The sequence below is a fragment of the Acinonyx jubatus genome, chromosome A2 (genome assembly GCF_027475565.1).
Source record: "Acinonyx jubatus isolate Ajub_Pintada_27869175 chromosome A2, VMU_Ajub_asm_v1.0, whole genome shotgun sequence".
NCBI classification, from domain to species: domain Eukaryota; kingdom Metazoa; phylum Chordata; class Mammalia; order Carnivora; family Felidae; genus Acinonyx; species Acinonyx jubatus.
In genome coordinates this window covers 124,314,232-124,341,050 of record NC_069383.1, presented here as the reverse complement: position 1 = coordinate 124,341,050, position 26,819 = coordinate 124,314,232, and the positions used below count along the sequence as shown (strand labels likewise).

At 38.8% G+C, this 26,819-nt stretch overlaps 1 long non-coding RNA gene and 1 pseudogene across 1 annotated transcript in view; both read left to right on the top strand.

Moving 5' to 3' along the window:
• The window catches only part of LOC113594667 (uncharacterized), a 367,494-nt gene that overhangs the window by 292,922 nt on the left and 47,753 nt on the right, over positions 1 to 26,819 (top strand). The gene's annotated exons all lie outside the window — the stretch shown is intronic.
• Positions 4,769 to 7,035, top strand: LOC128314872 (retinal rod rhodopsin-sensitive cGMP 3',5'-cyclic phosphodiesterase subunit delta-like; annotated as a pseudogene).

Sequence of the window (26,819 nt, the reverse complement as noted above, 5' to 3'; positions counted from 1 at the left end):
CTGTGTTTTTTGTTGTGTCAGCCCTTGCTGACTAATGCAAAGAGTTAGGCAAGTAATTTAAGTCAGGGAGACAGCGGGGATTAAATGTAAATACATGCATATGGGGAGCAGTGGGGACTGCTGGGGCCATTGTTGATAGAATTGCGGAATCAGTGTTGCCCAACTCACTAACCGTTAACAAAAGGAAAAAAAGAGTGTTCATGTAAAATCTATTCTTTTTAAGAATAATTTTATTCATGGGGCGCCTGGATGGCTCAGTTGGTTGAGCAACTGACTTCAGCTCAGGTCATGATCTCACTGTTCCTGAGTTTGAGCCCCACATCAGGCTCTGTGCTGGCATCTCCGAGCCTGGAGACTGCTTCAGATTCTGTCTCCCTCTATTTCTGCCCCTCCCCCACTTGCGCTCTGTCTCTGTCACTCAAAAATAAATAAACGTTAAACAAAATTTAAAAAAAGAATAATTTTATTCATTTAAAAAGTCAAAAAATATTGTGTCGTCTATGCAAAATACGTCTGGCGTTTGTAACCTCTCTGCCCAGGCTATTAACAATATTGTATAATAGAAGCACTGAAAAACTATTTGGCCATAGAATTATCTAGCTTTTATATCCTATCATCCAAATGACACAAGTATAAGCACATTTGCTCAAGTTCCAAAGATGCTATACTTAAGAGAAAGGCTGCCTTAAAATATGCAAGATAGAACTGTCAGACCTTGACACTACATGTATATGAAGGAAGCCAGAATAGCTGTTGCTAAAAATGCATTTCATTGACTATTCCATCTGTAAATGTTGTGCCATGATGACAATCAATCAGGATAAATCACACAGCTACTCAACTAATTCATCCATAAAGAAAACTGGTAATCAGAGTGTTGAAGTCAGCAAGGCTGAAATCAGATGCCCATAACATCTGCATTTGCGGGAGATGAGGCCTTAATGGTAGTCCATCAGAAATTTTAAGAACAGTCATATCAGTATTATCCAGAACTGTCTTTGTGAATAGCATCTGCCATGATTTTCAAGGTCACATGAGTAGTTAAGAATGCAGTTCCTTGTGCATTTATAAATTGTAGGGGCTTTTTGGAGGAAGTTTTAAATGATTTCTTTGTTGCTAATTGCAGTTCTGAAAACTCTAAATTTGAAATGTCAGCTTCTTTGTTGGCAAATAGTTTTCGTATTGGTGCTGGCCAGTAAAATTCCCAATTTGAATTTATCAGTTGATTACATGTTATTAATCTATCATTGTTATCACTCTTGTTGTTTTGTTGCAGGACTCCCTCCATGTTTCATCTCTGGTAAAAGTCTTTACCTTTCAACACGGACACTGTTCTCATTACCTCTTTCCTGGATATTTGCAGTAACTACTAGCGATCCTAAGGTTTCCCAGCCTTGCCTTACTCTACAACATGTTATTAGTATTTCTTTTTAAGGAAACAAGTTTATCACAGATTTTAGATTGAGGTACAGACAATATAACCTGGTATTCATGATCCTGCAAGCTCTTAGTCCAGTTTGCCACTCCAATACTATCTCTTACTAGGCTCCTTTTCTGTTTCCTTCTGCCACAACTGAAATGAACGCATTGCTCATGGAAACATAGGTTTACCAATACAGGTGCCTATACTGTCACCTGTTAATTCTGGAAAAATCTTTATAGATGCTGGTGGTAATTGTCGAAATACAAATTTTAAGTTTTTCTTGCTTCAAATACGTCTACTGCTATGTTCTCTTTTCCTTTTGGTATTTAGATATAGTGTATGCTACACTTTCTTTATCTTTTAAAGTAATCTCTACACCCAAAACGGGGCTCAAACTCACGACATTGAGATCAAGAGTCACATGCTCTCCCTTTTGAGCCAGTCAGGCACCCCTGTAATGTTAGATCTTTTGAAATTGCCCCAGAGTTATTGGATGTTCTGGGCTTTTTATTATTATTATTTTTACATTTATTCATTTTTGAGAGACAGAGAGAGACAGAGCACAAGTGGGGGAGGGGCAGAGAGAGAAGGAGGCACAGAATCCAAAGCAGGCTCCAGGCTCCTAGCTGTCAGCACAGAGCCCGACGCGGGGCTCGAACTCACAAACCATGAGATCATGACCTGAGCTGAAGTCGGACGCCCAACTGGCCAAGCCAACCAGGTGCCCCTGTTATTTTCTTTTACTTTTTATTTTGGGACATTTCCATTGATCTATCATCAGGATCATTATTGTTTCCTTGACTCTGTTCAGTTTACTAATGGGTGCACCAAAGGCATCCTTCATTTCTTTTGCAGTGTTTTTGATTTCTAGCCTTTTCTTAGAGTTGGTTTCTTAGACTTTTCATCACTCTGCTGACATTACATGTTACATGTTGTCTACTTGTTCCATTAGATCTCTTGACTTATTAATTACACTTATTTTAAATCCATATCTGATAATTCCAACATCTGAGACATGTCTCAGTCTTGTTCTGATGATTATTCTGTGTCTTCAGAATGTGTTTTTTATTCTCTTTTGTCATGCCTTGTAATGTTCTATGGAGAGCCACATTTATAATATTGTGTAGAAAGCCAAACATGTTGAATTGGGGAATAGGAACTGAGCTAAATAGTACTGTCATGTGAGAATTTATGGGAATCTTCCTAAAAGGAAAGCTTTATTCAATCCTTACTGTAGCTGCACTGTATCCGAGGCTTCAAATTCAGCTAATGACCTTGTTTTTGTCTCCCTTCTTGAGGCTTTCTTAAGTACTTCTTTTCAAAGAATGGCTTTGTTTTGCAGCTCTTTTACCTATTGTCCACTGTCATTATATTCGGACCTTTTTGGTGTGATGTGAAGGTGTAGGGGAAGGGGAGCATGATATAATCCTCCAATTAAATCTCAGTGTTTGAATGGACCAATATCCCAAGGCCATGGCCTTCTTGGTATAGCTTTTCCACCACTTCCCCGTATTCCTCTCCCTGGCTGCAGCATTCCCAATCTATTTCCTTGATCCCTGTTTCTCCCCTGTTAGGTGAGAAAGGAAGGCTAAAGGGAGCTTCAGTGGGAGGAATGCCCTGCCCACTTAACTGAAATAAACTTTTAGCAAACTCTTTTCCTCTGGAGAGTCAGCCTTTCTTATGGATAAAGCTCTGGTCTCTATCCAGATTACCTTCCTCATGCATGAGCCATGAGGGAGTCTCTCCAGATCTTCACCATGAGAAGTAGGTGAGATTTCTAAATATAAAGCCCACAAAGGTGTGAGGGCCCCCATTACAGCAGCCCCCGTTTCCCAGTATTTTATCTGAATTACCTTCGAAGTGTTCCTACAAGTGTGGTGGCTCCAGCAGCTTTTGAACCAGGTAAGCAGATCTCAAGTGTTCCTGTCTGGGGTGCACCTGATGAGTCCAAGGAAAGTCACTGATTTTCAGCTTGTTCAACTTTTTCTTGACGTAAGCCAAATGTGATGTCTAAGGTCTCTACCTGTGGGAGCTGAAACCAGAAGCCTAAGCTTCCTTAAAAGTCATGTTTAAAACAAAACAAAACAAAAGTCAGGGTTTTTTTTTAATGTTTAAAACTATAAAAGAATTGAAATTCATGCCAAGCGTGCCTTGGGTAGGATGAAGGCAGCCTCCAGGCTTTTCAATTCAACTGAGGGCCCAAAGGATAAAATGACTTCCTCAAGCAATCAGAGCCTTGCGTAAAATTTGTGCTCCATTGATGCTTGCTGTAGCCAACATAGAGTCAAGACTTGAACCTGAAGGCTGCAAATGCTGCTTCTGTTAACACAACGTAATGCCCACATATTCTTCTTTGAGCTGATAACTCCATTTGTTATCTATTCTGAGTCTTGACAATTTTCTACTCTACTATCAATTCTATGAGAACAGCAGGGTCTATGTGGTACAAAACAGGTATATTTGGATAAGGAGAGAGAAATTTTACTAACTGGCACACAGAAAGCTTAGCATTTAAAACTGTATATTTAATATCCAAACAGGCCTATGAGGATGAAATCTTGTGATTGCTCCTTTCTCTCTTTGTGAGGAGAGAGGTGAGTCTTAGGCTAAGCAGCATAGTCAAAAGCTGAATGAACACCAGAGTCAGTAGAAGCCAGGACTTTCTGATTCCAGAGATCATAGCAGCTCTTGCAAGACAATGACGTTCACAGTTTTGTGTTGTTTCTTCTCTGTTTCTTTCTGCTACTCCCATTACCGTGCTCTCCAGAGCCAGGATAGAGCCATAGATAGATAATCAGTTTCCTATTACTGCTGTAACTATGAATTACCATATATTTGGTGGCTTAAACAATACAGTTTTTTTACCTTACAATTCTGGAGGTCAGAGTCCAAAATGGCTCTCACTGGGTTAAAATCATGATATATATATAAAGTTGCATGTCTTCTAGAGGCTCTAAGGAAAAATCTTCTTCCCTCTTTCTTTCTTTTTTTTCTTTCCTTTTTTTCCTTTTTCCTGTTTCTATAGCCTGCCCACAACCCTTGGCTCATGGTCCCTTTCCTGCATCTTCAAAGCCAATGAAGTTGGACTGAATACTTCTCATGCTGCTGTCTCTTTGATTCTCCCTTTTCTGCCTCCCTCTTACTTTTAAAGACCCCAGCTGGTTTGCACCCTTAATTCTCTTTTGCCCTGTAACCTAACATATTCAGTTTTTGACAGTTAGACCGTGGACATCTTTGGGTGAGCTTTCTACCTATGATTGATAGATAGATAGATAGATAGATAGATAGATAGATAGATAGATAGATATTCCTCCTTCAGTACATAGTTGGGTGGTTAGATGTATAAGTTGTAAGATGGAAACATCACTAGAGATAAAGATAATATAGAGCAATTAATTTCTTTTTTTTATTAAAAACATTTTTTTAAATTGTTTGAAAGAGAGAGACAGAGCGTGAGCAGGGGAGGGGCAGAGAGAGAGGAAGACAAAGAATCTGAAGCAGACTCCAGGCTCTGAGCTGTCAGCACAGAGCCTGATGCGGGGTTCAAACTCACAAACCGTGAGATCATGGCCTGAGCTGAAGTCGGACGCTTAACCAACTGAGCCACCCAGGTGCCCTGAACAATTAATTTCTTAAATTCAGGTTGTGACCATTGGAATAGAGGGAAGTCACAGAGCCAAGGAAGCTGGATACACCCAAGAAAGTTATAGACAGTTGGCTAATACATAACTGGATAGGTATTGGATGAAGCAAGAAGTGACCTTCATAAAATAAAGAAGATGGTTAGGAAAGAAGTCATGCGTGCAGAACAGCAATGGAACTAACATTAATGGACCAAATGTCATGTTAGTAAATAGAAAATGTGGCTAGAAAGAGTGCAATACAATTCAGTTAATTCTTTATAGTTAGCGAATGCTAGGGGCGTCTGGGTGGCTCAGTCTGTCAAGTCTCTGACTCTTGGTTTTGGCTCAGATCATGATCTCATGATTCATGAGTTCAAGCCCCACATTGGGCTCTGTGCTGAATCCCTGCTTGGGATTCTTTCTCTCTCCCTCTCTCTCTGCCCCACCCTGCCTCTCTGTCTCTCGGTCTCTCTCTCTCTCAAAATAAATAAATAAATAAACTTTAAAAAATTAAAAAAAAATAAAGTCACAGAATTCTAATGGAATGATCATTTAGAACAAATTCAAGTACAGGGTGTATGCATTATCCTTGGGTTCAGAAAACATGTAGGCAATCAAGAGGGGATTTGTTACAGCCATATCATATGACATTACCATGTCTGTAATGCTAAATTGTTGAAGGAGAAGCGATCTGGAGCAGGAGCTGAGGGAAAGGAGAGGCTGGTCTGGGTGTGGCCACTGCTGCTGGTCACCCAAAGTCTCCAGGCGGGGCTAAGTTTCTGTCCTTGGTTGCTGGCACACTGCGTGTGAGACTGCCGGGCCAGCGTGGGAGAGCTATGGGCAGCCGCTGGATCATGTCAGCCAAGGACAGGCGGGCCAGGGAGATCCTGAGGGGCTACTAGATTGGATATACTTCTGGGATGCTGAGACATGGAAAACACTCTGGCCAGGAACAGAAGACCTGTCAGTCCCTGAAGTGGAGAATGAAGCCCCTGTTCTCAAGAAAACCCTCAAGCTCAAGGCAGTGTGTCCAGAAGTGACATTGTCTTCAGCAGAGCAAATGGAAAAATTCTTTCTGGAACAAAAAGTTTACTTCAAAGGAAAATGCCTAGAAAAACAGATCTTCAAGTTTGGCTTTGTGGTCCCTAACTCCACAAAAACCTGGCAGTCCCAGATTATGCCCACCAGTGCGCTAAATGGCAGTGTTTTCAGAGAGAGAACGTTTTTTGACAACAGTCTTCTTGTAAGCACTTCCAGAGTGAGGGGTTTGAGAGTAGAAAGTGCATGCATTTCAAGAATTTGTTATTTTTGAAGGGAGAAGAGGAAATTTGACTTTTTCCTCCATACATTTGATTTTTAATACTTCCACCCCTAATTTCCTCTACAACAAAACCCACCTTCAGCCACCCGGGAACCAGTTCTATATAGGTAATCAGATGGCTTTTTCCTCCCAAACTGTCATCTCCCACTGACCAGCCTAAATTCCGAACCCCAGACCAGGGCAGAGGGCAAGCTTGACCTCTTCCCAGAGTGACCCAGGGACAAACACCATGTGAGGTGATGCTGTTCCTGTCCCTTCCTTACCTCCTCCATGGGCCCTGCAGGCAACCCATCTTCCTTTGGCCCCTGGTTTTAGAAAAATTCCTATTCCTCACCTATGTGTAGTTTTTTTCCTACCATTTCTATTTCATACATTTAACTTGTAAAATAGATTGTGATGGGATTATCATGTACTGAATCGAAACATATGAATTTTAAAAATTGTTAAATATCAGCAGTTTCTTATGGTTCACCATCAAAGATTTGTAGAGGTTCATTATTACTTAGAACTCTGGGGGAGGAGGTGGAGGACCTTCAGTGATCAGAAAGTTGTTCTTTAAACTCACCACAAGAGGGTGGTAAGGAATTACGCTTCACATCTGCACGCCCACAGAATGGTTGTCTTTCTCTTCACCCACCCACAAAAACAATTATTAAAATAGAAGATGGAGCTTTGGAAAAAAATTTTCTTTCTCATTTACATTTGTTAATCATATTTAAAATAGTATTGTTTGGCATCCTCAGAGTATATTGGCTGATAGCTGGGCATCTTTAATGCAGAGAACCCCAGTTATAAGCACATATCTCCATCTTCCACGTGTGCCTGTACACACTTAAAATGCAACAGCTTCATACATAAATTATGAGCACCTCGTCACTGTCAAACTTCTAATCTGTGATGATGAATTAAATAGAATTTTAAATGGATAAATTCCTATTTTAAATCCATCTCCCCTTCTTGTTTATGAAATGAAATATTGAAGTAAATTGAAGGGAGTGGCCCTGTGGTTCATGCTCCAGTGTTAGTCAAACTCCTACTGTTTACTGTTCCCAGTGACCTTGATCAAATTGCTCAACTCAGCTGGGAACTCAATTGTGTATTTAGAGGATTAAGCAGTCCTGCGAGACATTTTGGAGTCAGACACACCCACCATAACTTCCTAAGGCATTAATACTGTGTTCCTTTTGAGTTAAAGTGGAACTCCCCATTCTGCAAAGGGAAGGTCTCAGGGGCTTAAAGGCATGTTTACTCCATCCTTCTTGTGTTGATTTCCCTTTGTTTTCTTCATTTTTCTGTATTAACTGAAAAATTCCCAAACTTTTTAATAGGCATATTTTTAATTTTTCTAGAATGTTCTGTTTTGTGTACCTGTTTGGGTGACTGTATCTGTGTGTGTGTCTGTGTGCATGTGTGCATGAGTGTCTGTGAGTATTGAGCGCTTGCTTAACACATTTGTATGCATCTCTGTGTTTGTGTTGTTTCCGTGTGCCTGCACGTGTGTATTAAGTAAATATGTGAATGCTGCATGTATGTGTGTGCATGTGTGCCTATATGAAGTGTGTGTGTGTGTGTGAGTGTGTGTGCGTGTGTGCACATGCATGGACATGCAATCTGTGGTATGCACCAGTGTATTTGCATTTATATGTGTGAGCATGGTATATGCATTATAATGAGTTCATGGGTGAGAGGTGCCTGGGTGGCTCTGTCAGTTGAGTGTCCAGCTTCGGCTCAGGTCATGATCTCTCGGTTTGTGGCTTCCGGCCCTGCATTGGGCTCTCTCCTCTCAGCACAGAGTCCTCTTTGGATCCTCTGCGGCCCTCTCTCTCTGCTCCTCCCCTGCTCACATTCTCTCTCTCTCTCAAAAATAATGAACTGAAAAAAAAAAAGAATAAATTCATGGCTGGTGTGTATGCACATGGTATGTATGTTTGTACATATGTATGTTCTTGATGTATATGTGTATATGTATTTACCTATGTGTGTATTTGTGGTAGGCAGATTTCAAGTTGGATGTGTGTGTGTGTGTGTGTGTGTGTGTGTGTGTGTATGTTGGCTATTGTCATGAGAACACTCTTCATAGACATTTTTCTTAGCCAAGAAAAGGCAGTGTGCTGCTTGCACCCCTCTTTGAGTTCAACAAGGAAAACCTCTGAAATCTAGTGACCTGCTAGTGCTTTGCCGCTTTCTTCCCTTCATAGCACTTCATTTTACTGTATTATCTGAGAACCCATTTTAAGTCCCACTAACCCTCCCCTTAATTTTCATTTCCACCTGTGTGAAAACTCTGTGCTTGAAATTAAGAACACTTTCGAGTAAGAACGCAAGTGATTTATCAGGGTATAAGAGCAGTGATTCATGTATTTGTTTCTGTCACTCCATTGTTTGACTTCCTTGGGTAATTTACAGTTTCTGCTCTTGGGTAATACCACAAAAGCCTTTGAGTTTCTTGAGAAAAGAGAGGTGTAAACTATGTTTTAAACCGATCTTTTCACTAATATGACCTTTCATTAACCTTAGCAGATGCTTTAAAAAGAAGTATTTTAAGCTAATCTCTCTGAAGTTCAGTTTATGTCTGCTTTTAATGTGAACTCAGTATTTTTGCTTTTGCCAAAAATCCCAGAGTAGACTTTGCAAGTTCTGTTTTCTTAGAAAGAGACCATTGCAGGGGTGCCTGAGTGGCTCAGTCGGCTAAACTTGTGACTTTGGCTCAGGTCGTGATCTCGTGGTTGCCAGGTTCAAGTCCTGTGTTGGGCTCTGTGCTGGCAGCTCAGAGTGTGGAGACTGCTTTGGATTCCGTGTGTGTGTGTGTGTCTCTCTCTGCCCCTCCCCCACTCATGCTTTGTCTCTCTCTCTCTCTCTCTCAAAAATAAATAAATATTAAGAAAAAAAAGAGACAGTTACTCACATCTGAGATTTGTCTTCTGAATGTGCTCAGTACTTAATCATTTTTTCCCTTTTCTTACTTGATTATGTTAGTTTCCCAAACCAGCTTTGCCTAGTTTTAGAGTATTGTAAATAAGAGAAGCCCAAAATCATATCTGGGGCCAGCCACACGATAAGTTAAACTCGTGGTCTTTACAATTATCTATTATGATATCTTCTGAACATCTATAAAATTTTGTTCTGTTCTATACAATAAAGAGTCAAATAATATACTGCTTTGCATTTTCCTTCTTCTGCTGCTGCTTCTTCTTCTTCTTCTTCTTCTTCTTCTTCTTTTTAATAGAAGTAACTTTGGCCTCTTTTTTACTATAACCTGCATACCACTAAATTAAATAGTTAGTTTGCCACATACTCATTGTCAATGAAATTTTATAAAGGAAACTTTTAAAACTGACAAATTTCAGACAGATTATATTTGAAACATGCGTAAGAATCAGAACACTTTAGTTACATGTTATCCAAAATAGTGAACTTCATTCTTCAAAAGACCACTAAAGCTATTTACTTTAAAAGTATATAGAGTACATAAAAATGTTTAGCAACATTTTTTTGATAAATAATTTTCAATACTTATTGGCCTCATGAGAGAGAACATTTTGATCTTGTCATGATGAGATATTGCTTAATGACCACAGTTTCTAGAGATGACCAAGATTCTTAAATTACTGTAATTACTCCAAAGGAGTATAGAAGTTCAGGTCTTCTTGTAACTCATATTCAGTAGGAATATGAGCTATGCCTTTGAAGGTGATGTTGGTAGATTATGTTTCTTAGTTAACTATGTCAAAACCAAGAGTCAGAAATATGAATGACATGGTTAGGTAAAATTATCAACAGGATACCTCCTTGTGAACTTGATTGGTTCGTGGTCCATGGCTATTCTCTCTTCTCTGTTCCTCTGATCCCAATTCAGGATTTATCAGTATACATTTCTTCCAGTTTAGATTGATTCATCTTTGTTCTCATTTCCTTCTTACCCTGCTTTGTGCCTTATAGCTAAACTGATAGCATGATCTCTACTACCTAAGATGTTTAGGGGACACGTCCCTGATCTATATGCGTTTTTCAAACTCAGTTCAATTTAACTGATGTTTGATCATTTTCTTACATGCAAAACACAGTTTCAGACTTTGAAGATTCACAGTGACAATTCTCTTCCCTATACCTAATATAAGCCCTTAGGTGTAACCAGAAAAACTAAAAGATCTATGGCTTCTAATGAAGTATTGCACCATAAGACTCAGCTGCTTAGTGTAGTACAAATGCCAAAATTAAAAAAAATATTTTTTAATGTTTGTTTTTGAGAGAGAGAGACAGAGCATAAGTGGGGGAGGGGCAGAGAGAGAGAGAGAGAGAGACAGAGACAGAGACAGAGACAGACAGACAGACAGAATCCGAAGCAGACTCCAGGCTCCAAGCTGTCAGCACAGAGCCTGATGCAGGACTTGAAATCCCAAACTGTGAAATCATGTCCTGAGCCAAAGTCCAACACTTAACTGATTGAACCACCCAGGCGCCCCAAACAAAATATTTTTAATAAAAGCAAAAACTCCCCATTTATGTCACTGCTCTGAGATTGCCTGTCTTACTGCTTCATCACATGGATTAGCTGATCAAAACAAAAGTGATAGTAAATTAGTCGATGCTGTATGTTTTTTTGTTCATCTACTCATAATTAATACTATGTAGTCATTACTGACTCCAGCTGGGACCATAACCTTGTGTCATACTGAGTTCAATTGCTCAAGAGCCGTGCAATCTTCTCTAACTCAAATTCACTCTTGTACTTTAAAAAAGCAAAGAGCAGTGGGAAAGTCTAGTAGAAGATCTAAAAGTACGATTGGATAGTCATTCCTTATTGCAGAAATGTTGTGGGTAAGACAGATGCATTCAGTGTTACCAATAATGTACAGAGAAAGGTATGAAGAAACCCATGGCTTCTTATTACATATACGGGCACCTGGGCTTTTCTTCGCTTTTTTCAGACCTACATCAGCCATATTTACTTTATGCCATTTGCCTTCAACCAATTATATTTAGTAAACATCTGTTCAACAACTATGAAATACCAGAAGCTGTATATTTTAGGCAGCAGCTAATAGAGTCTTGTGAATAGTAATACATAATAAATAGTTGAGATCAATAACTGAATGAAAAGCTAAATGAAAAAAGGCAGAGTTTTTCCAACATGGAAATATTCTCCTTTTTCCCTTCCACTGATTTCTGGGTGTAGTGTAGCTAACATTTGTAGGTCCACAGGTGGACCTTTCACTGGTGATCCTATTCATTTTTGTTGACACAGGACTATCTCTGCCTATGCAGCACTCGGCTACCTGTCCACTGTCCTCTTGGGGTCTTCTGTCTCTCTGCTTGCCTGGGCCCTTGCTATTTGCTAGTTCCCTTCTGCTTAGCTGAAATTCCATTCTAGGATCTTCCTGACCAAGTGATTGTGCAGTCTCCAAAGTTATTCAAATTTAGGGCACAACATATAAGACCCAGAACTACTTGTTTATTTAATCATCCTTCCCCACCCCCCACCCCCAGCCAAGAAACAACAATGAGCATCTACCAAGTTCTAGGCCAGGCTACACAAAGAGGGTCCCACATTCAATAAAAAGCATTTCCTACCCAGAAAATAAACAGAATGACCAAGAATCTGATAATTACCAAAAGACAGCCTAGCATAAGTACAAAAGTCCTATATTATATTAAAACCCATTCCTGAAGTCTCCAAAATGGCCAAAGTTTGAAAAATGTCCAATGCCTAATTTTTGATGATGTCAGTGGATATTTGCCAAAGACTGTTCTATTTTTTAGATGGTTGAAATCTATTAAGTCAATATAGATTAAATTGTGTCAAAGGATGATATCGACTGGAATTGCAAAAGGAAACATGAAGTTGTAATTTATAACATAAATAACTCAAACTAAGCTAATAGACCTTATATGCAGAAAATTCTAGAAGACCTGTTTAAAAGAGGAGCTAATAGTTATTCTAATTAGTTTATCATTCTTTAAAATGGTGCCTCTAAACTGGTAACACATGCTTTAAAAGAGTTCGCTTTCCTCAGTTGGGTTCATAGAACTGTGTCGAGTTGGTAGTGCCCTGTTAAAGGTCACTCCAGCTACTGCCACATGATCATAAACTCCAAATGAGTGCCTTCTAAATGAATGAAATTTTACTGCAAAATAATTCTGTTCGTTTCTGCCAGGCTCCATGAATGCTTTGAAAAATTTCAGGAGCCCAATCCTCATAAGCTACTCGGAACTCAACTTCATTATACAGTTATGGTCACCAATTTTTCCTGGGAATGACATATAAAACCTCTCATCTGAGCAAAACGAGGCAGATTAATGTTGCATAAAACATATACAGTCTGGATTACAAAATCAGAAAAGCTATCTCTTAGATAGAAAAGCCATCCCTCTTTAGATGTCTGTAATTACAAGACAAATTTCCCCATGGCCTAATATTTCTTACCCTTTCAAAAGGAAAATTCTACATAAGAGAAATAGGGAAATTTTAGTAAACTCATGCTGGTTAGGAAACATAAATATGAGGTATGATTTTTGATGACCTCAATTGCATATGCATGTTTTATCTTCCAAACCTAGGTAAGGTTTTTCTGATAAGGTTCTCAAAATATATTGTTAAGAGATGCATTGGACTTGAAGAATTAAAATAAAATCAATTTCAGCAAATAGTTATTTTAAAGCAAAATGTTGAAAATTGTTGGTACATTTAGAGTATAAGTGTCCACACCGGAAGCTTGCTGCTATGGAATACCTGCTTGCCTGTCACCGATCCCCTTCTCTTCTCTTTGTCTTCTGCTATTCATCCCCCAATCCTCTTTAAATGTAGTTTTTATCCTGTCACTCACCTACTAAAACTCTTTCAACTCTACTGAAGGGGCATATTCTGAGCTTCTACTTATGTGCTTAACATATCTTTCCAGAGAGAGAATTGGTCGGTATGATCAACCCTTAAGAGGTGAAAAGGGTAAGTATAGACAATAAGGGGTTGCGTCCTGTTTGGAATCCACACATGCTGACAAGCCACTGCAGCCTTCGCATTTCTAAGTCCCCAGTAAATGGAGGATAACTGGAGGGCGTGCAGGACAATGGCAGTAGTAGCCTCCTCCCCCTTCTCAGCTCCATCTCTGGGGAAGTGCTAACAAGCATGTAAATGCTCCCTGCAGGCAAGAAGCTGTAGGGGGGGTGAAGAGGCTGTAAGTCTTCAAAAACCCACAAATTGGATTATCAATTGCTAAATAATCAGGAGCTGGTCATTGTAATAAACCATGCCTTGAGGCAGAGAGTTCAAATGCCACTCAAAGCAGAAGTGAAGAAAGTATTCCAGTTGCATTCCTTTTGAGAGGCAGCATTACTTGGTGCTAAGAGCACAGACTGCATCAGCACACTGCTTGGGTTTGAATCTCAGCTAGAGCTTGAACTAGCTCTCTGGCCTTGGACAAGTTATTTAAGCTGGACTACTTTTTAGGTTCCTCATCTATTAAATGTTAATAACAATGGTAGCCATATCATACTGAATGTATAAAATGCTTAAAACAGAGCCCGGTGCACTGTAAGCACATAATTATTTGATATTATTGGAAATTATTTATTCGGCCCATACTTTATGACAGGGACTGTGCTAGAAACTGGGGATAGAATGGAAAGAAATGCAACTTTTCTTCCCTTATTAGGCACCTACAATACAAGATGGGAAGCCCTGTGAAGGAGGAGGACATAGGATGTTATGGAAGTTCACACTAGGGATGCTAAAAGCAGGCACTGAGGAAGAGGAAAGCAGGAGAGGATGGCCTGAGTGTGACGTGAACAGCAGGCAAATTTGCCATGATGCTAAGGAAGATTTGGCTTTCCAGCCCTTTCCTTGAGAAGGTCCCTAGGAGGGCTGGGGGTGTTCAACAAGTGGGGACAGATCCAAGAGGCAATCAAGATAACATTTCCGCTTACCCATTTCTAGTCAACTGTGTAAAGAGGTCTTGGAAGAGAGTGCCTTAAATCACATGTCTGTAGTAATTTGTTTGACTTCTCTTCTCATCTTTAATCATTATTTACTTCCAATATACCTTTTGTATTTGTAATTTTATATATCTTTTTCTTAAAGTAAGCCCCTCCAAACCTTTGGGACCCACAAAATCTGTATCCACTTCTATTCAAAAGATAAATGGGCTTTAGGTAAGGGTCCCACGAGTTAGTTAAAATTGGTAAATCAGCAGTAGAGGAAGGGATACTGTCTTGAGTAAAAGGTCCTAGGTGACATAGTCCCGAACCTTGGGTAATCGCAATGAATTCCACAGAGTGTCTGCGGTAGGGCATTTGAAGTTTGCTTCCTTCTGTTCCCATGCGCTTGTGCAAGAACTTAATTGTGCAGACATTTGGACCCTTCTTTTAATTAATTTTAGAGTCACCATATCTTGACCTCTTTCTTTCACTTTTGAAAAACTCATATGGGAACAGCAGGCTCAGTCTGTGGCTGTATGTTTTATGCAAGGTGGAATCTTATATAAGCAGCACAGAGCCTTAAAGAAAGAGAGCATAATGGGGCACCTGGGTGGATCAGTCAGTTAAGCGTCCGACTTTGGCTCAGGTCTTGATTTTGGGGTTCGTGAGTTCGAGCCCTACGTTGACTCTGTGCTGACAGCGCAGAGCATAGAGCCTGCTTCAGATTCTGTGTCTCCCTCTCTCTCTCTCTACCCCTCCCCTGTTCTCTCCCTCTCTCTCTCTCAAAAATAAACATTAAAAAAAATTGTTTTTAAAGAACAGAGCATAAGGAGGTCTCTCCTTAGACATCAGCTAAACAAAAAAATCCTCCAGTTTTTTTTATTTGTTTGTTTATTTTTGACAAAGTCCGAGAGAGAGAAAGAGAGAGAGAGAGAGAGAGAGAGAGACAGACAGACAGACAGTGAGCGCACACAAGCAGGGGAGGGGCAGAGAGATGGAAACGGAGGATCCAAAGTGGGCTCTGCACTGAGAGTGGAGAGCCCTATGAGAGACTCAAACCCACTACACTAACAGTGAGATCATGACCTGAGGCAGAAGTCTGAGGCTTAACGATTGAGCCACCAAGGTGCCCCCTCTCCAGCTTTTTATATTGAACACCATAAGTAATAAATGTATTTCTTCATGTATATACAGTACAGGGGCGCCTGGGTGGCTCAGTTGGTTGAGTGTTTGACTCTTGGTTTTGACTTAGGTCATGATCTCATGGTTCGTAGGGCTCTGACCTAACCGTGAGGAGCCTGCTTGGAATTCTCTCTGTCTCTTCCTCTCTCTCTGCCTCTTTTCTACTCGTGTGCACTCTCTCGCTCTCAAAATAAATAATTTTAAAAAAACTTTTAAATAATATATAAGACATACAGTAGCATACATATAATAATACTTCTGTGCCTAAGTAGTTTTTTTTTAAGTAGACCAGAGTGAAATACTAGGAAAGCTCATTGTTCACATGGATCCATTATTTTTGTTTATGCTTGTCATGGCTTTTAAATATGGGAGATTTGGATGCATACATGTTAGTCATTACTACTCCTTAATATATATAATTCCCTTTTAAAGTGAACAAGGAAAAGTAACATGCAAACACTACAATCCTTGTAATGGGGTAAATTGCAAATGAAGAAAACCAGCATATTAAACTGTGGACCCTTTCAGAACAGCATGTTCTGGTCACAGATGTTATACATTTCACTTTCCTAAGAAGGAAAAAGAGAAAGAATGAGAAAAACAAACTACCAAATGCCATGGAATTATAAATCAATACGGGTTATTATGCTCTGTGATTTTAAACCTCTCGTTATTCCGTTGGATTATAACATAGCACCTCTTGCACTAGTGTGGCTTGAAATGAGCCACAGAGTCAGGTCAGAGTCAGGTGGATTCAGAGGCCATACACATTCTCACTCAATTACGGAGAGACCAAACAACCTCTTCCCTTTCTAATGAGCTTGAGAAAACTTGGGTTGTTTTCCCAAAATGGAGGAAGTAGATGAGAATTGCTCATTCTCTGAAAAGGAATCATGTTAATGAAATGACAAAGAGAGCTTTGTTCATTTAAATACCATAAGGTCCATCAGAATTGGTAATAGACCACATAATTGTCTCTTTTATATCTCAAATCTTTGCTAAGGGGCTGGTCTCTCCAGTCCTTCTAATGAGAAAGAAAACTGGAAGGAACTCAGTTTCATCTTTCTTAAAATCCTCCTCAAGGGCACCCAGGCTCTAACGAACACAAAAATCAATTACCACATTAATATAATTCATTGAATTATAAAGCAGACAAGCAGAAATAACAGAAATAACAAATATATATCAGCAAAATATTTCGTTTCTATAAAAGTGATGCTTATATTTTACTTAACTGTGATTTTCCAGTTTGCAATGATTACTTTGTTCATTACTTTTTTAATGAATGTGTTATCAGTTCATAAAATCCCATAGATATTCAACTACATCCATGTCAATATATATGCAAAAATGGAATGAAAAATTCATACTCCTATTTCTGTGTATTGAAATTTTTCTTTATCTTTTCCATATTTTGTACGTTTTCCATAATAATATTTTGTTATGTGGGACAACTCTGATTTAATTTGTAAATCTTGAACATCAGTAATATATACTGATACAGTAATATATACCAGAATAAAAATCATTTTTAGTGGAATATTTATAAGCACTGTTGTATTACATCAAGTTTGGTAACTAGAGTGGCATGAGGTTTGCCCAGGTTATTTTTTTAATTATCTAACCACAGGGTGAATGTGGCTCATGAAAATTAATTGGGAGCACCTTTTCCAAGGTAGCTTTCTGACAGAGGAACATTCATCTTCCCATTGCACATAATTCTTCCTCTAAAGAGACAAGAAATATCTCTTTTTGGTGAAGTCAACATATCTGGCCATAGAGCCAGACCTTTGTTTCCAACAGCTTCCTCTAGTGCGTCTAGCTTCATGTGACAAAGGGATGGGTCGATCAAAGTGTTTTTTAAATGTGAGTCAATCGGGCAGCATTGTTGAGGAAATCCATTCAGAATCTGCAGTTGTATTCCCCTGCATTTGAAGTGGGCCTGTGGGATTCAGATGTGATAATGGCAAAGTGGATAAATGACAGCTCTGGGCATCAGTTTCAAGGAAGTGCTTAGCTGAATATAGAAATCAAATGGAAGAAAACAAATAGCACTTTGTGAATCCTCTTCTCCCAAGCTTCAATTGTTCCTTGCTCTTCTGTGCCTCCTGAAGGAAGGCAAAAGGTCAACTGGTAACCTTCTGTCACCCTCAGAGTTGGGTGATTTTCTTCTCAGTTTATACACACAGTCTCCCTCATACTACATGCACACAGCGCTAAAAGTCTTCGTCATCATTCCAGAAATACCTGGTAGTTTCACTGAGGCTGAATGGTTGTTTGCCACTTCACCAACGAACAGAATTTTTACAAATAAATACAGCTCGACCGATTGTTCTGAAAACTGATTCGAAATCCCAGTCTGACTGATGAGCTTTTTAACCTCAGGTTCAGTTATTTGTAGAATGAGATAGCAGAACTAGAATTCCTCTAAAGGCCTCCGAGTTCTCCATTTCATAAGGTATGCTTTTGACTACCACGTGGGATTATGCAAATTATGCTAGATACACATTGTTGCAGTATGAGGGGTCAGAGAAGTGGGCTCCAATTCTGACTGTTCCAGTTAGCTGTGTGACTGGGCAATTTATTTTTAGTTTCCTCATTTGTTAATGAAGATAGCATTTCTCATCTCATAGTGTCTTGTGAAAATTAAATATTGTAATCTCAGCATAAGAGAACTGCTCAATAGATAACTTTTGATTTATTATTATTATTATCGTAAGTCTTATCATATCATTGATTCCTAACTTTGCTGACTTTCAATTTCCTTGTCTATAAAGTGAGAAAATGATTTTTCTCCTAAGGTTATTGTGATAATTAAATTAAATGATCTAATTCTGTATATGGTAAATACTTAAATGGTAACTACTTTATTATTATTGTGACTATTACTTGAATGCCTTCAAAGCAGCATTTCCCAATGTTTGCTCTATGTGCTACCATTGGTATATGGAAAGAAAAAGCCATTGAATTTAAATATTAATAGTGCCATACTTATATTATGTATATGAAATGAATGCCAAAAGATACCTGTATAATCAAATTTTCTGTTGTAACACATTTATTAAATTAAAAGCAGTGAGTCATTTTGGACAAAAAAAATGTAAGAAAATGTTGGTTCCAGTGGGATTAAAGGATGAAATTGACTCATTCTTTCATCCATCTTTCTAAATGCCAAAGGCGTGCCAGGCACTGTACATTGCTATGTAACAGAACTTGTCTTCCTGACTATCCTATTTACCACCTCAAACTTGCATACCAGATTTAAACAACAGCACAAGAGTGCCTTCATGCTCCAGCTGAGCTGATTATTTTATTGCCACAAAAGCACACCCCCTGTTAACAAAGCTGAAATTGCCAATAAGGAGATTCTCAACGTTATCTTCTAGTAAAGATCAAAGTGAAAGAAGATGACCATTATTCCTCACTTTTCTATACCCTCATGTTTTAGGGAAACACTGAGTTGTTTCAATGGAAACAAATCCAATGCAATCAATGTATCAGAGTCACAGATCCGACTGACTTCCATACAAGGGAAGGCTTAGAACATTATGGCACTTGACCAGGGGACTCTTATGATCCTTGTCACCACTGAGTTTGGCTTACTCTCTAGGGGAAAAGAAAGAGCTGAGATGAAAGAAAATGCTATCCTGGTATTAGATGAAATGAGTGAGCTTTACTAAGGAAAGCAATATACATGGGGTAGTTTTAATAGCTTTTTGCTTCAGTGAAAGGTAAACCATACATGATGTTTTTTTTTTTTTCATTAAGGAAATGAATTACAGTTGCCTATAATTACAAGAGTAAACAGGGTGGGCTTGGTTTTGCACATCATTTGTGAATAAATAGACAAGAAATAGAGCAAAGACTTGTAGCCTTTCTCTTGCCGGCTCCTTTGTCTGAAACAGCACGGCACAGCATGTCTTATGCACAGTGACACTGAAGCACAGGGAAGCTCTTACCAAAAATGCAGACTTCAGTTACAGTGTCGTTTGATTTTGCTTCTCAAGATATCCTTTTTGAAAACATCCTTGCAGTTCAACACTGCATCAGGAAAAGAAAATCCGGCATACAAAAGCCAAGTCTATATCCAGGCAGCTATATGTGTAGCTGTGAAAAATTGCTAAACGTGTTAAAAAAAAATCTTGATGTAAATTAACCTAAACTTCCTCCATGGATAGTATCAATTATTCATGGCATAAATTATGCAACAGAGCTGACAGTACTTAATAGAATATACAGAATGAGATATATGTGTATACATACATATACAAATATACTACATGCATATATGTTAATTCATATATATTCACACGCAATTCATGTGTATATGTATATGTATGATATATATGAATAATATAGTATATATAATCATGCAGACGCACACACATATTCATAAATGAAATAAGGCAGTGGAGTGAAAGAGCACTGAACTGTGAGTCTGGAGATGTAGATTTGAGCCACTTGGTGTGTGTCACTCACTCCTGCGCTCAGGGCCTACATCGCCTCGGCTTGGACCAATGAGCCTTTTAATTATAAATTCTTTCTTTCTGAATCCCAAGCTCCTGTCCTACCAGATGTGGTACAGATGTCTTCCTGAGGATGAGTCGTGGTCATTAAGCAGGGAGACTTGTACATGTTGATTTGGAGGAGTGAGAAAAGCTCTCCTTCAACTCACTAGCACTTGTTCACATCAGACGTTCCCTGGGTCGTCTCTGTGTCCTTTTTTATATCTTGTTGGTATTATGCTCTTAAATGCTAGAAAATGCTTCTGTGTTTAAGGCCCACCCAGCAGAACATTGGCAGCTCATCTGATTTAAGTAGAAATGGAGACCAAAGAGTTAATTATTTTATGAAGTGTCAAAGAATCAGATTAATTGGTTATTATTGTTTTATTGTACTTTTTAATTTTCTCTGTACTGGAAATGGTAACAAAGGCCTAACTGGGACTTTCCCACAGAAGTCTCTTCTTTAGAGAACTTAACCTAAAAGCAAATGCTTCCATTTATCTGTTGTATTTGATATTTTGTCATTATTATTATTACATTTTTAGAAGTTTATTTATTTATTGAGAGGAGAGAGAGAAAAAGAGAGAGAGAGAAAAGAAAAAAAACGTTGAGTGGGGGGTGGGCAGAGACAGAGGGAGGGAGAGAGGATCCCAAGCAGGCACCTCAGTGCCAGTGCAGAGCCCAATGTGGGGCTTAAACTCATGCACTGTAAGATCATGACCTGAGCCAAAATCGGACGCTCAACCAACTGAGCCCCCTAGGTACTCCTGTTATTTTTACTTCTTTGAATAGTAATTAGTATTTACTAAAGCCTTGCTTATATAAAACGTAGGCATAGACATGTTATTAAGTAACTTGCCCAAGGTCACGCAGCTACTGTGTGCTAGAGCTGAGATTTGAATTTGAGAAATCTGGCTCCAGACCTTATATTATTAGCCAGTAGATAATATTGCCACCCTTGAGATAATTGTCAGTAGGACTGTGGTGGGTACCAGGGAGTTCCAACTCAAACACGTGTAGTATCTACAAATACAGTCATGTTTTAATATTATATTTCTATACACTGGGACTTCTTGACAAATGGAACTAGCTGTGTGACCTTGCACTAATTATTTAATTGTCTCTACTTCCATTTCTTCTATCATCAGTGGTTACAGTACTAGCCTTTAGCTTTACAAAGTTGTTACAAGAGTTGTGTGAGGCAGTTCATACTAAAATACGTACAACTTTGCCTGCCACATAATGAGTGCTCAAGTAAGGTAAATTAGTAGTAGTAGTAGCAGTAATATCTCAGAGAGAAGAATTTAGATTTGGATATTAGAGAGGACTGAGTTTGAGTTCTGGATTTGTCCCATATAGATTTCACTTACCTCTGTAGCCTTGCTGGCACAATGTTATCTGTTTTGGTGGTCAATACATCTACAATATTCCTACCAAAGCAATGCCAAACCCTATTTTATGGAAATATGTTGTATAAGTACATATATAAAATGACATTTTGTATGTTTTAATATAACATTGCATATAGGTACATATAATAATCCTACAAAATATATGTATGTATTTGTATATTTTTATATGTATGTATATGTATGGGGATATATGTATAATACACACAGACACATATATAAAGGAGGAGAAAAAGACAGGGAGATAATATTGAAAAACTACTGGGACTCCCTTACCTCCTCACTTGAAACTGAGGAGTCCAATTTATATGCACAAAACTTACAAGTACAAACATGTTGGTCAGATGAATAATCATACAATGTTAAAATAGGAAACAACCTAAATACTCAAACAGGGAATTGTTAAATGAACAATAAGGCACCAATATGAGTGAAAAGTATACAGCCACTAAAATCAAGATGAGGAGGAATGGTTAATTACTTGAAAAATCTTTTTAGCAGGTTCTTATGTGAAAAAAATCGGGCTACAAGGCAAATTTTGTATCAAAATCCCAAGATAGTATATAAAAATTCAAGGTAGTGTAAAAGTATACAAATAGATATGGCTTAACCCATACAAGAGGAAGGACTCAGAATAAGATGTTAACAGTGGTTACTTCTCAAAGATCATTACCAGCAATCATTATTTTCTCCATGATCACTTGTGTTTGTGTGATTTATATAATATTTCACATAAATGTATATAATAATGCTAATAATGAAACTTCATAGATGATATTTTATAAAGTAAAATATAACTCAGCATTTTGGAGAAACTCTCCTCATGACCTTCCTCTCCAATCCAGTCTACTGCCCCAGACAACCCTCTGTGCAAACGTATGCAGCATGGTCATTACTGCTACCTGCTTGTCCTTTTCTGTCTGCCCAGCCACATACTTCTGCTGAAGGCTCTGTCAATGCTGGCTTTCCATAGTAGCTCTTTCCATCATAGGTCGTTCCTGATGCTTGACCTTCTTGCTAATATATCCTTTCCAACACCAGCGTTTAATTTCTCTATCAGGTGTATTTAAATGTACATGAGCTTCCACTGTTTTCTTTTAGGAGAGGACTGCATCTTCTCTCCTTTGTTTCTCTTGATGGTGCCTCATAGAGACCTTGAGACCAAGGTCTTGTTTAGTGGACGGATGATTGGCCGGCATGGTTTTCTTCATCTGTCTAGACTCCTGGATCTAAATCTTTCACTGGATTGGAAACATGTAGCAAAGGAGTCATCCCTTCCTCCCACTCCACCTTATTGCTTGAATTTAATGCTGCCATCGGATAACAATGAATCTTTCACCTGGGGCAGGGAATGAGAATTCATGGACATTTGTAATCCAGAAATCAATGCTACCTCACAATATATCTACTTGTGGTTGAGTCATTCTCTTTACTGGTTATTCTTAAAGTGTATTGGATGTACACTGAAGGAGAACCAGCATGGATTATGATGGAATCTGTAACCGTTTTTATGTTTTTATGTACATGTATTTTGTATGTATGTGTGTATATATAAACATGTCAACTCCTGAAGCACAAAAGCCACCTAGAAGTGGGATAACGATATTTCCAAGGTCTCTGTACCTACAGTCCAGCAAACTAGCTGGGAGACTTTGGGGATGTTCTACTCGCTGATTTTATATTTCTTCATTCTTCAAATGGAGACATAATGGAGACAAAATTTCCAAGTAAAATGTTGGAATATATGATATATATAATATATGAGAGAAATGTGCATATATATATATATATTTATATTTATTATATTTCTTATTTTATTTTATTTTATTTTATTTTTATATTTATTATATTTATATATATTATTATATATATATATTTAATTTTATAGAGAAGGCAGGAGAGAAGAGGGACAGAGGGAAAGAGAGAGAATCTTAAGCAGGCTCCATGCTCAGCACAGAACCCGATGTTGGACTCAATCCCATGACTCTGGGATCATGACCTGAGCCAAAATCAAGAGTAGGATGCTCAACCGACTAAGCCACGCAGGCGCCCCTAAACTATCTTTTTAAAGGACTAAATGAAATAAGGTTTTAAAATGCTTACCACACAACACTTCTCTGTCTTTTGGCTAAGATTACGTGTAAAATGCTTCCCACAGTGCCTGGCATCCATAGTACGGTATCATGCACTGTTAATTCCTGTGGTAGGGCAAAAAATGTTCCCCCCTACAAATATATGTCCCTGTCCTATACCCTGGAACTTGTGAGTATTACCTTTATGGCAGAAGACTGAATATTATTTTATAGGGCAAAAGATGTGGTTACGTTCAGGATCTTGAGAGGAGACATTTATCCTAGATTATGTAAATGGCCCTAAATGTAAACGTGGGCCATCTTGTTTATAAGCTATAGATAGAGGGAGTTTGGACACAGACACACAGAGAAAAAGACAGAAAAGGGAAAACGGATACGAAGGTGGAGGCGATGATTGGACTTACTTGTCACAAACCAAGGAATCCCTGTAGCCATTGGAAGCTGAAGAGGCAAAGAACAGATTCTCCCCTAGAGCCTCCAGAGGGAGCACAGTCTGGCTGACTCCTTCCTTTCAGCTCAGTGGAAATGATTTTGGATTTCTGGCCTTTAGACCTATAAGAAAGAAAGAGAGAAAAAAATCTGTTGTTTTAAGCCTCCAAATATGTGTAATTTTGCTATCGTGGAAATAAGAAACTAAAACAGATTTTTTATAACTAGTGTAATAAATTCTTAAAACCAAAGATGGGGCTTTGGAATTGGGTACTGAAGGGCAGCTAGAAGAATTTGGGGAAGTATGATAGCAAGTGCCAAGATTTCCTTGAGCAAATTGTTGGTAGGAATTTGGACATTAAGGGAGATTCTGGTAGGAGCTCAAAAGGTAGTGAGGAACATGGGAGAGAAATCTTCAGTTTTAGAGACTATATATATATTGTCATAAACAGAATGTTGTCAGAAATATGAATGCTTAATGCACTGCTGGTGAGGGTCCAGAAGGAACCTTCCTCCAGAAGGAACCTTCCTTCCTCCAGAAGGAAAGGAGGAACATATAGTTGGAAAATGAAGGACAGAGTATCTTTGTTATACAGTGACGGAGAATTTGGCTGAGTTGTGATCTATAATTGTATTAAAAGCCAAACTTCTAAGCAATGAACTTGGATATTTAGCTGAGGAGATTTCTAAGCAAAATGTTAATGGTTTAACATTTTAATGGATTTCTTCTTACTGCTGATGGTAAAAATCCAAGAGGAAGGAAATAAATTTTAAAAGGTACCATTATGCAGGAATTTGATCATTTCAGAAGTTCATAGCCTATCTAGACTGCCAAAAAAACAAAGCTAAAATGAGAGGAGCCATTGTTGAAAAAGCATGTTTTTGAAAGCAAGCAAAGGATGTGGCTGGACAACAATTTGATGAAAGGATTTCGGGTGTGTGACTCATGGATGTAATCGTGTCAGCAGAAATTAGGAATAGAGATGGGGTGATCTGGGAATGATCAATGGAGGGCACTCTTGCCTAATGGTGTGACAACCCCTGACATTTGTGGGAGACCCATAGGGTTTTTGAGAATTTTTTAGCAGCGGAAACAGAAGCACTGCCAGACTGGAAAGAAAGGGTTCCTGGTAGAGTTCTGGGATTGTATAGACAGGAAACAGCGTGATAGAGCTACTCAGCTGCAAATAGGTGCTACCCGTCTGTAAAAACGGAGGAGTGACTGTGAGGACAGAGAGTGGGGAAGGCATCGCTACACAAGCAACATAAGATTATTATCAGGCGTGGAAACCTAATGAAATGGGCCTGCTGGACTTTAAACTTGATTGGGATCTGTGAGTTCATTATTCCTTCCATCTCCTCCCTTTCAGAATGGGAATCTCTATAATTGTTATCTTATGCCCGTCCCACAGTTGTCCTTTGAAGGCAGGTAACCATTTTCTGGGTTTCACAGGTCCACAGAGAAAGAGAAATTTTGCCCGAGGATGAATTGTATCCAGAGTTTCAACTATACCTGATTTAGATGATGAAATATGGAGCTTTTGGGGCCGATGATGTTTAGATGACGTTCCGACTGTAGTTAATACTGTGATGGGTTGAACCTTTGGGGGAGGTTGGGATGGGGAGCGTGTATTTTACTTGTAAAGTCCAGAGGGCAGATTCTGCCAAGCTGAAAAATGAGCTCACCCCCAAAAGGTGTGACAGGCCCATGGCCTAATCCCCAGAACCTGAGGATTTCACCCGATGTGGCAAAACAGTTGAACATTACCTCATAGGCTAATTAACAGATGGGACTAAGTTAGGAATCTTGAGGAGAGGAACTTATCCTTTGTTATTTGGGTGGACCCAAAATGCAATCACATGTATTCCTATGAAGGAAAGCAAGAGGGAGTTAGAGATAGGCATACAGAAGAGAAGATGCACGCAGAAGGGAAAGCACTGTGAAGAGCAAGCCACATCGGCGTCTTGGGACTACAAGCAAAGGGATGCCAGGGGTTGGAGGCAGTTACCAACAGCTAGGACACAGGCATCAAATAGAGTCTCCCCACGAGCCTCTGGAGGGAGTGTGGCCCTACCGACACCTGGATATCTGATTTCTGGCATCCGGAATTATGAGAGAATAAATTTGTGTTGTTTTAAGCCACCAGATTTGTGGTAATTATTTACAGCAGCGTAGGAAGCAAATACAGCTGTTTTAATTCTTTTCAATCACTGGAGAATGGAAAGGGCATTAGCCCAGGGTTAGCATAAAGCCTTTTTGATAATGTCTTTATGTCCTTATAATATCATTCATTTCTGAGGATATTGTGTGTGCTCAGTAAACACTTTTTGACTTAGACGAATGTCCCCAAAATGTGCAAATAGATTTCACGGACCTTTCCAGAATAGTCTCAAAGGCCACATTTCAAAAGGTCACTCTTTTTTTCTGAATACTCTTGCAAACACTCATGACAAGTAAACAATACTCCAAAAAAACAAGTTTTAAAATACAATTTGATTGATGGCTCACCAGCAGCAAAGAAGCACTTTCAAAACCACATATTTACATGGTCAATACACTAATTAAACATGAGATTTCCCTGAAGTCATTCTATGAACTTGCTAAAATGAAAGCAACTTTTACACTCCATTTCAGGGAAAGAGATCACCCAATCCCCAAAATACATGTCAGATGATCTAAGTCTAGAAAAAAAACTCTTTGTTTTGCTTGGTTAGGCTTGATTCAGAATTACTGTAACCCTATTGCATAGTAGGGGAGTGTTGACTGAAGCTCTCTCTGCCTTCCACCAGAGGGGAGAAGAATGCCCTAGCAATACCCACAAGGAATCTTGTTCTTGTTTTTAATCATCTCAAACACTGCTGACTAGTTTATCTCTCACAGGAGCAGCCTTCTTTGTTCTCACTATTATGAAGTGAAGGGCGG